This window comes from Triturus cristatus, chromosome 6, assembly GCF_964204655.1.
Source record: "Triturus cristatus chromosome 6, aTriCri1.1, whole genome shotgun sequence".
In the NCBI taxonomy this organism is placed as follows: Eukaryota; Metazoa; Chordata; class Amphibia; order Caudata; family Salamandridae; genus Triturus; species Triturus cristatus.
Window position 1 is genome coordinate 654,867,889 of NC_140589.1, and position 12,026 is coordinate 654,879,914.

A 12,026-nucleotide genomic window follows, 5' to 3' on the forward strand; every position below is an offset into this window, starting at 1 on the left:
GGGTCAAAACGTCAACGCTTTTTGTTTAGTTCGTGTCCATTAGTCTCCTCACCCTAATATTAGAAAAAGGAATTTGTTAAGGGTGCTGAGAAAACTTGTGAAATAAACAGTAAAAGGACAGACCCCAAGTGGTTTATATGATGTACATATGCTTGTAGCCTCTATGTTTTGTATATTTCACTTACAACGCCACCTTTTCACTTCATATCACTTGACTCACGAAAGTCACACTATTTATGTTTTATGGTTTTGAAGTCGTATATGTGACAGCCATATACTAAAGAAGTAAATAATACATATGAACAAATAAATAAGTATCTTTGGGGTGTTCCATTTGATTTCTAAGGAGTACTCACTAGACTTTGTTTCCATAATTTATTTTCTTTTGTGTTGTATCATTTATTGATTACAAAGCAATTGGTTTATCCTACATAACCTATTGTAGACTGTATTACCAATACCCAGGACCTGAGGGACGCAGGGTTACCCCATTATCTTTAAATATCAACCCAGATGGCCTCATTCACACAGCAAAGATCCATGCACAAACACAGTTCACCAGGAGTCTTTAGAGATATGACTACTGGGGACACAATTGAGGGTGATTTCATATATTCAATAATATCAAAATGGCATAAATCCTTCAACACCCTATTAAGGGTTTACCCTATGGTTAATGGGAACATTTCTCATCTTATGTCGTAATGGCACCTTCCCCAATGTTATTTCCCTTGTACTCTCCTAACTTTTCTTTAAAAACCTCTGCAAATGTATTAACGAGTACCCTGAAAACGCCATTTAGCTTTGCAGTATCATTAATTCAATCTAAATGTGGAATGGATGAGGAGTTTTACTTATACTAAAGTTCTCCTGGTGGGGCCAGCAAACAACCGCCTCTCCTTACTCAGGCACAGATGTCTTCTCCCTGGACCTTCTCTCATTACATTTAAACTCTAAACCATACCAAAAGATCCCCAGCATTTCAATTCTGTGACTTGTGTAACCTCCAGGACTGACTTCTGTTGGATACAAGTTTCTACCTAGCCACATGGATTTAAATAAGTCTTCCCTATAATAGAATACAAGGCACACGAGTCAACCATCATGTGGATGTTAATACCATTTAGTTTGATATTAGTTGAAGACAGTATCTTCTGTAACCTACTATCACTCAATGTGAAAAACCCCTTTGGTTTCAATGAATCGTCATCAGCGTTCTCATTATCTTCCTCCTCTGGAATCCATTTGACTTTGCTTTGAAGAGTGGTCTTTCATACGCAAACAAAATTTCCCCTCTTGCAAAATTTTGTACATGCCATGTCCCAAGCTGGGCATCCGTTAAAATTACCCAAATGATTATAACTCATCACCTATAGCTTTGTAAATTATTCTTCCATTTATTCTCTTTGCAATTTTTTGACTTCTCAGTATTTGGCTTAAATACTGAGAAGTCAAAAAATTGTCCTTTTAGATTTGCCTTTGATTTCCTGCACACGTTTCTCTAAATTTTCTGTACTTTAGCTATAGACACAGTTTCTTTTAAGGATAACTCAGAACAGACCCATATCCTTTCTTGTACTTCTTTGCTTTTGCATTTCATGAGAATATAGTCCCTGAACAATTGTCCGAAATTGATGTGTTCAAAATCACACAAGGATGCCAAAGATCAGAATTCAGCTAAATATCCCTCTATGGTTCCATTTTCCCTTTGTCCTCTACAGTAAACTTCATAACGGTCCATCACTATGATTCACCCTTCCCAAATCGTAGCCATAACTGTCTGAAAGCATACTCAAATTAGTTCAAGTTTGTTGCAATGTTAGGTTCTAAAGGAGCAAGGTGCTTGAACTCATTTGGACCTGCGCATTTGAAATTTTCCAGGGTGCTGTAGAAAGGAAGGAGGTCGAGCAACTGATGACATTATATATGAAGGCTAAACAATAAAGTAAATTTATAAAAGTGGCCACAGTAGTCTGCAATATTAAAATGTACAATTCGAAGAATAGATGTTACCAAAAGTCGATAGCATGCTTGTTACCCGTGAAAGAAGTCAACAAGAAAAAGATGACTATGTTACTTGTCTGCTGCCAAATCGGTATGAATGACAACAATGCGGGTGATATCCTTTGAAGTGGTGCAGGAAATATAATTATATTTATTTAATGATCTCTTTAAAATAAGGTATGTTTGTGCTGGAGTGGGAATCAACTTAAATAAAAACTCTGTTTGCCATCATCCGGCTGTCGTCCAATAGGTCCTTAGACTTTTGATGTTGTTTTAGAGAAGATCAAGAGCTGCACATCACAACAATTAAAATTACAATTTTTATTCTAAGTTCAGTCAATAATTAGAGTTTGTTATGAGGTCAAGTGTTATGTTATATAAATCTTGTAGTAAGTCATCATTATTAGATCACAAGTAAATTCATTATTTTTTGTAATTAGAATCTTATTAAAAATCAATAATTCAAAAGGATCTTATTAAAAATCAACAATTCAAAATCAATGAATAAGCTATTAATAAGTGCAATCCATAAAGAAAAGAACCCATAACGAGTTCTATTTCGACAGAGTGAGAGTTTTAAGCATAAAAAGCAGTTCAATAAATCAAAAATCAATCAAACCGGAACTTCCCATGATGAGAGGTTCAAGAAACTCTGTAGAGTCTCAGAGTGAGTGTGGAATAATGGAAAAGAATCACAATGGAAAGTGAGGGCAAAAAGTTGTCTGAAAGGGTCTGGAACACAAACTGTTATTGACAACACATTCTGAAGCTTTGCAACATGTTGCTTCTTTCGTCTGCAGTCAGCCAATCAGCGTTCAATGCTCTCCTGTGAATAGGATTACTCCTCTTCATCTCACCTTGAGCACAATAGTCCACAGACAGCAATATTAGGCTGAAACTATTTTGTAATGATTATAAGTTCATGTGGGTTACTTTGTCGTTCAAGACTTCCCTCCCATGTTTAAACTACATCTCTAACCTACAAAATATAAAATCATTCAAATAAGTATAAAACCATTAATTGGAAAAGTAAAAGTAAGTTAAAAAGGTCAAGTTCACCTCTTAATACTGAAGTTTTATGTATGAACTTCCTCATCAGTTCATTAAATAACAATTTCTAATCATGTGTTAACAGTTTTCTTTGTGTAAGTAGAAACATTTTGCAGGGATAAATTAGAACATTTATGCAACTATTATTTATTAAAAAGTATGTGCATGGAAAGACCAAGAATTTAAAATTTTGAGACTGATTCCGATCCTGTATTTTTTTTCCCGTACGACTCGTATCCGTATTTTTTTCCGTGCGAATCGTACAAGTCACGTCCGACCCATGAAGTACGATTCGTATGGGAAAAAGTACATACGGATCAGCCCTATCCGTACGAATCAGATCGGGAAAATTTGTACGAGACGTACCCGGACACTTTTCCGTAAGAATCGTAAAAATGCAGTCCGAGCATACTAGTACGATCCGGACCGGCTTACCGATTTACGATTAGTACGGAAAACGTCCGTCCCGTACACGGGGAATGACTTGTACAAATGCAATGTCTGTGTACGCACCATACAGTAGCAATATCGGTGTACGCACTGTACCTAAGCGATGGCGGTGTACACACCGTACATAAGCGATGGCGGTGTTCGCACCGTACATAGCGATGGGGTTGTACGTACCGTACCTAAGCGATGACGGTGTACGCACCATACATAGCAATGGGGGGGTGTATGCACCGTACATAGCGATGGGGGTGTTTGCACTGTACATAAGCGACGGCGGTGTACGTACCGTACATAGCGATGGGGGTGTACGCACCGTACATAGTGATGGTGGTGTATGCACCATACATAGCGATGGGGGTGTACGCACCATACATAGCGATGGGGGTGTACGCACCATACATAGCGATGTGGATGTATGCACCGTACATAGCGATGCGGGTGTATGCAGCGTACATAGCAATGGCGGTGTACGCACCGTACATAACAATGGGGGTGTACGCAGTGTACATATCAATGGCGGTGTGCGCACCGTACATACACAACGCATGGGGCTGTGTGTCTGTACAACTCGTACCCCTGTACCGTACTGAACCACGGACACTGGAAAACAGCACAAGGAGGGCCTATTCGACTCGCACAACACCACAAAACACAAAGAATGGAACGGACTGACCTGGACACATCCAAACAGGCAAACAGAGGGGCAAACTCACAACCACCCCTTATGACACACCCACCAAAAATTCAAACTGAGCCACACCCACAAATGGACCAATGAAAAGGGCCCACACACACAAACCATGAGCCTTTGCAACAGACTCACTGCAGCTACAGAGCACACACCAACAAATGCAGCCATTCACCTTACCATATACACCTTCACACAACCTCCTTCACACATATCCCCTCTACACATTCACACCCACAGTGTCACATTCAGACCCACACACCCATAACCATCCACGCCCCCACCCTACACCATGCCCACAGACAAGAATCCAAAGTTCACAAGGGAGGAGCTGGACATCCTTGTCAATGAAGTCATCAGAGTCGAGCCACAGCTGTTTGGAAGATTGGTCAGACAGACCAGCATAGCTGAAAAATCACGCCTGTGGCAGAGGATTGTCGATAGGGTGAATGCTGTTGCGCCCATCAGAAGGACCAGGAACGAATGCCAAGCCAGGTGGTACGATCTGCGGAGGGCGGTCAAGCGCAAAATGAATGAGGACTACGCCCAGAGCAACATCACTGGAGGTGGTGCGCCCCGCAGACCAGTACATTACAATCCCTGGGAGGAGATGAAGTTGAAGTTGAAGTTAAAAATATTTGTAGAGCGCACTGTGACCGGGCGGTTTCCTGGCGCTAAGGGATTACTGGAGGCGGAGGAGAACCAGGGGGGGTCAAGTGGAGGGGAACGCCTGGGCGAACAAGTGAGTCTTGAGCGCTTTCCGGAAATGTAGATAGGAGGTAATTGATCGGATGGTGAAAGGGAGACTGTTCCAAAAGCGAGGAGCAAGGGTAGAGAACCTAGTGCCACCTGCTCGAGACTTGCGAAATCGGGAGACAGTAAGAAGAGCCTGACTGGAGGAACGAAGATGACGACTAGGAAGGTAATGAGAGACCATGGAGTTAATAAAGAGAGGGGCTGTGCAAGCACGAGCCATGAAAACTATGCATCCCATTTTGAAAAGGGTACGGTACAAAATAGGAAGCCAGTGAAGGGTTTTTAGAAGAATGGAGGAATGGTGAAATTTGGGGAGCCGATGGATTCGGCGAGCCGCCTGATTTTGAATATGAAGGCGCCGCAACTCATAGGCAGGAATGCCAACATACAGGCAGTTCCCATAGTCCAACCGAGAAAGGACCATGGCTAAGATAATGATTTTGAGGGCATCAAGAGTAAAAAAGCGGCAGATCTTACGGATGATCCGTAGGGATAGGAAACAGGATGAAACAACGGAACTGATCTGAGGACGCATGGAAAGGTTCTGGCTGATTTTGATCCTGAGGGTTCTGACTGAGGTAGAAGGAGCCGGGGGGGGACCAAGGCTGGCAGGCCAGAAAGCAGATGACCAGGGGCTGGAAGAGCCGCCAGTTAAGATCAGCTCAGTTTTGTCGGGATTGAGTTTAAGATGATTTTGACTCATCCAATCAGAGATAAAGGTGAGAGTGGTTTGAAATTTGGGAAGAGAATCAGTAGAGGAGGAAAGATTGAATATAAGCTGAAGGTCATCCGCGTAATTGTAGATGGATACCTCCATTCTGAGCAAGGAGACAATAAGGGGATAGATGTAGAGGTTGAAAAGAAGAGGAGAAAGGGAGGAACCCTGGGGAACCCCAAAAGAAACTGTGCGAAGCGGGGCAGAGAAACCAGAGAGCTGAACAGCCTGTGACCGGCCTTGAAGAAATGACGTGAGCCAAGAGAGAGCGGTGCCCTGGATGCCCGCTGCCCTGACACGGTCCAGAAGGATGGAATGATCGACCGTGTCAAAGGCAGCAGACAAGTCAAGGAGCACCAAGGCTTGGGGGCAGTTGGGGTCCGTCTTACTCTTAAGCTCGTCGAGGACAGAGAGGACCACAGTTTCGGTCGAGTGAGCCGGGCGGAAACCCGCTTGATGGGAGGCCAGCAAATGATTGTCCTCGATGTATGTTGACAGGCAGGTGGTTATATGGCTCTCTAGGATCTTGCCTAAGTACGGGAGAAGAGAGATAGGCCTAAAGTTGACAGGGAGGGTGGGGTCAGAGCCAGGCTTTTTTAAAATGGGGATGACAATGGCTGATTCGAATTGTGGTGGGACCATTCCCAGAGAGATAGATGAGTTAAGAAAGGACAAAGGGGGGTCGGGACAGCCAACAAATAGCTCCCTTAAGATGCGAGCTTGGCCATAATCAACAGGCGAGCCAGATTTGACTTTCCTGAGCAGAGCCAGAAAGGATTCTTTGGAGATAGGTGGGAAGTGGGTGAGGGAAGAAAGCAAAGGGGGGGAAAGGGAGGGAGGTGGGAAGATGGCGAGGGGATGTTCCGCTTAATGTTAGCAATCTTCTCAAAGAAGTAGTCATTGAGAGAAAGGCAGAGAGAAAGAGAAGGAGTAGGATGGAGGTTGACTCGATCAGATAAGGCTAGGTTATGAACAACAGAGAAGATTTCCTTGGGCTTGTTAGCCGCTGATAGAATCTTACCAGAGAAATATTCTGATTTTGCCAAGAGAATAGCTCTCTTATAGTTGTTTAAGAGAGACCTATATTGATCCCTCAGGGAAGGGCAATAGTTACGTCTCCACTGACGCTCAGACTGGCGAAGAGCTAGTTTGAGGGTTTTGAGGTCGCTCGAGAACCATTTATTGGCTTCGTGGAGACGACAAGCTTTAACCGTCCTGAGTGGAGCTATCCGGTCATAAGAAGTAGAAAGCCAGGTGTTAATGGCGTCCGCTTGAAGATCGAGGGGAAGGACCGATAAGTCCGTAGAGGTGGTCATTAACGAGGAGTGGAGGGAGTTGAAATCTACCCGGTTCCAGTTACGCGCAGAAACATTCTTAGGCAGGGAGGATTTATCAGTGACCGCTAAGTCGATGGAAAAAGAGATAAGCGAGTGGCCCGACCAGGTGTAGGGGAGAATGGTGGTCGGGGAAAGGGTCCGATTTGCCGACCAAATCTGGTCAAGAATGTGGCCATGAGTGTGAGTAGGGGCATGAATATGAGGGATAAAATTGAGGCAACGAAGGGTGTCAGAGAAGTCTTTGGAAGCCAGATCTTCTTTAGGATCGCCAGGCCAATAATTGAAATCACCCAGCAGAAGGACTGACGTGTTATTGATTACAAGGGTAGCCAAGAGTTCTTGCAGAGCGGGTAGAAAATAGGGCATTGCTTGAGGAGGACGGTAAACAAGAACTATGGTGAGGGGGGTGGAAATGTTCACCGAGCGGGCCACTATAAAATCGATTTTAGGTATTGGGGGGAAGGGTAGGGGCTGAAACTGGAGAGTGGACCGAATTATCAATGCTACACCCCCACCGACTTTCCCATCTGGGCGATCAGCCCGCAGAATGTAATAAGAGTCAGGGAGAGCCGATAGGACGTCGGGCTGGGAATCAGCGGAAAACCAGGTTTCCGTCAAGAATAAGAAATCGGGTGACTCGGTATTAAGGAGATTATAAAGTTCCAACTGATGCCTGCCAGCTGAGCGAGTATTGAGAAGGTAGGCGGAAGCCGCCGTCGAGGAACAAGAAAGAGAAGGGGGAGAATGTGCAGGGGAAGCAGGCAGTAGTTGACTAGGCAGGAGAGAAGTGGCAATGTTAAGGGCCTGAATGCGACTGAACGTAGAGGGATAAAGGGGCCAAGTGCCATGATGAGTAAGTAGCTGGCTGGAGGAATACCTTATGATAGGGGCAGAGTTTGTGGCCCCTGGTCCCGGCCGGTCGCGGACGGGCACAGACGGGATTGCCTTTGGCGCGCCTTCGGCGTGCCACCGGTCGCACCCGCTGCGCCCGCCCGAGATAGTGATGGCCATGCTTCCGCCGGTGGGAGTACATGGACTCCAAGGAGATGCAGAGCCTGGTGAGTACTCAAACAACTTTTGTAACATGGGGGTAATGGCATCCACACCCCAACTACACCAAATGCACGCAACTACCCCCAAGCCATCACCGGCCAGCACCACGGTCAAAAACTACGCTAATGCCAATAACATGTGTATGCCCCATTGAGAAGGCAAGGCCATGCTACGTCCCATGCTACATGAAGCACCAACCCAAGAATGGATGTCCGGTATGCTGGGAGGGTGGGTGGCACAAAATGCATGTTTGAATCATAAATCAGACACAATTGCCCTCATCCCATATGGCCCAGCTACATACCCATGCACCATGCGCAATGCACAGGGATTTGGAACATACTGACAAGATAGCTCACACTTGGCCCTGGTGTAGGCAGCACAAGGCCCTCCTGTGACCAGTGCAAACACAAACACCAAGACAACAAGGTCAGATATCTAGGACAGGAACTCACACTCACTGTCATGGCAGCATGCTCCATGGGGGGACAGCTACATCACCTGGGAGACACAGGGCCAAATCACACTACACCCACCAGCAGGCCCTGTCACACACACCCCTTACACAAGCAGACACCACCAGGACAGGCATTGGATTTACCCACTGTCACAATGGACATGCAACACAACAAGACCAATACATAGCCGAAGAAGCATCCAAGCCACAAATCGACATGTCAAAGACTCAGGAGAACATATCAATCTGTCCCCCGCAACATACCCATCCACAAGTGAACATTGAGGAGAATGCTAGGCACATACAACTACCTGGAGGAACAGTGCCAACTTGAATGTGTATGAAACATGCATGTTGCATGAAACAGCATTAACATTGTCTGTCTCTCACACACGGGGCAACGTGATGAATATCCCCCAACAATGGGGGGAAGAGTCACAGTCACAGGCTCGGGAGGAACCTGATCCCATCGGCAGCGACGCCTCTCAACACTCCGCGGATGACCCCGACCGACCTGGACCCTCTAGTGTCCAAGCCCCTGCAGAACCTGGTTCAGGAACATCTGTGCCAACCACCACCACCATTCCTGCCACATCCCAGGAGACACCGAGGAGCCCTGCCCTCAGTGAACAACTGAGCCAGTCTGACCAGGAGGGACAAGGTGCAGCGGGCACCCAGGAGGAGGCAGACAACACCGCCACTGCCATCCCTCAGGGGTCCTGTAGACCCGATGTGCCACAACAGCAGGTCAGGCTCGTGTGGGCAGGGGTGGTGGGAGTGGAGGACGGCGGAGGCGAGAACCTGACCAGCCAGCTGAAGGGACCGGTATGTCACACATCCACAACATCATGGAGGCATACCGGCGTGACACCAGGGAGTTCAGCCAGGTAGTGGTGACCCTCACAGAGATCAAGAACCAGCAGGCCGAGCAACACGCCAGTCAACAACAACACCAAGGACGGATGGAGGCAAGGCTGGCTGAGCTCCTGGCGGTGCAAAGGGACATAAGCCATTCACTCCGTTGGATCGCCGACAACATGGCCAACCCTCCCTGTGCCACCAGGTGAAGACCACCACCAGCCACAGGGAGGGAGGAGGAGGATGATTCGTCCGATGGAGCGTCCCAAGCATCATCAAGGCCTGCATGTGAGGGTCCCGCGAGGAAGGTGGGTCGTCCACGGCAAAGACCGTGAGAGGCAGCGGCCCATCCACATCTCCCAGGTCACCTGGCCTGGCATCTGGCCTTCATGTGCGACAGCATCACCTCATTGACTGACATCATCTGCCACATGGACTTGCTGGTCACAGTCTGACCAATGATGCCAAACACTGTGGTCTGGACTCTGATGACTTCAAATGCTAAGAATCCCATATCCCCCTGTGAACTTTGGATTCTATGTTCCCTGCATAGCACCTTTTTCTGTGCATAAATCACGCCCCAGAACTATAAATAAAAAATTAAGACCTGAAATTTTATGTTGCAGTCATTTAGCATGAGTCCACAACATACGTGTGGGGATATGTCGAAGTATGCCTGAGTGTGGAACAAACTCCAGCCATCCATACACTTGGATCTGAGTCCGGTCGAGGACACACATGGGTCACAATGTATCCCAAAATACAGACATGGAGCCCAATACTCACACGTGATGGCATCAAGCTGCTGAGGGGGTGCTTGCAATACTGCTCAGACAGACCAATTTGGAAGAGTATCATGAAAGTGTAGAGGTCATATGTCATGTTGATGTGCCCGGGGAGGGAGTCCCAGGTCTGTTTGGTGAGGTGGGAGAACTATCTCCTGCATGCAGTTTTTATGTGGATGTGATGAATGGTGGCCAGGGCAAGGTGGGCTGCATGGAGTTTGGCCAATGGGGTGTTGGATGACAGACATCCAAGGTCGGTGTTGGGTCTGGGGTTGTGGACTGCCTCTGAGTCCTGAGTGTGGTTGAGGAGTCGGAAGGTGATCCTGCAGCACACAGTGAGCCATTGTACCTATCTCAGGTGGACGGTGATGTGGCTGGGGCGGAGGATGTTGCAGATGAGGTGTGCGGATGCACCCAGGATGTGGACAACTTCTCCTGCAATTTTGCTGTTGTTCTCCGTAGAGGCCGGTGCTGTAGTTGAGCCGGCTGGTGTCGTGGACCAGGGGGACGGTCTGTCTTGCCTTGGAGTGGATCCATCTGTGGGTCATTTGCAGCATGTGGAGGGTGTTGCAGCATGAGGTACAGATGGTGGTGAGTTGCATGGTAATTGTCAGCGATGGGTCGATGATGAGCACCAGCTTGCGTGCGTAGCCACTGGGTGCTGGTGCGGTGGGTGCACAGACCAGTGGGACACAAGGAGTTGAGCCAGCTGTAAGAGGACAATCCTCAGATGATGACCTCTGTTCTGTCCAAGTCCAGCCTCAGGTGGCTGATGTTCAGCCATTCCTCAACGGATCTCATGCCTTCTTGAAGTTTTGATCTGGCAATGGCTGGGTCTTTGGTGAGTTTGAGGAGCATCTGGGTGTCAATGGAATACGAGATGATGATGAGGTTGTGTGCGCATGTGATGGTGGAGAGGGGGGTCATGGAGACATTGAAGATCGTCACGCTGAGAGAAGAGCCCTGTGGCATGGGCCAGATGACCCCAGTGTACTACATGTTGCAGGGTGGAGGCAGACTCCCTGGGCCTTGCTGGTGAGCGACTTTCTGATGTAACCCTGGGCCCTCCTCTGGATACCAGTGTTGGAGATGTGCAAGCTGACAGTGTGGTAGCACATGGTGTAGAATGCCATTGAGAGGTCAAGGGTGGTGGCCTCACCATTGTTGAGCATGGCAAAGTTGTCGTTGGTGGTGGCAATGCTGACGGTTGCAGTGGTGTGATTACTGTGGAAGATGGTCTGGTGCCGGTTGCCTGGAGAAGGTTGTATGGCGGAAAATTGTCATTAGCTTGTTGAGTGTCTTCCTGATGACATTTGCTGGGTAGGGAAGCAGGGTGATGTACCAGGAGATCCTGCGGTACTGCCGTCCGTTGTTTAAGAACGGCCTGGGTCTCTGCATGCCTCCTGCACCCATGGAATGTGGCAAACTCAAAGGAGACATTCAGGACGTGCTGGACGTGGGCTTCAAGGATGTGGAATGATGTGGTTTAGATGTTGTGTGGGAAGGGGCCTGATGGAGAGCCAGAGTGTATGTTGCAATGAGCCAGGTTGTGTCATTGCTGCTGATGGGAGTCCATAACCTGATGGGGGGTTGTCATGCGGATAATAGTGCTGTCTGCGTCTGTGTGCCAAGGCTGTTGTGTATGCCCATGAGCTTGCAGTGGTCCAAAGTTGCAAGGGATGTGATCTGCCTTGCAAGGGTGGGGTGTCTTGGATGGAGATCTGCTGACAGTTCACTCACAATGCTGATGAGCTCCTTGATGTCGTGTGTTTGGGTGTCTCTGCACTATCTGAAGGATCTCCACTTGTCCTTGCTGATGATATGGTGATGGCTGTGTGTGGTGTTTTCCAGGGCTGTAAGGCAACTGATGGCT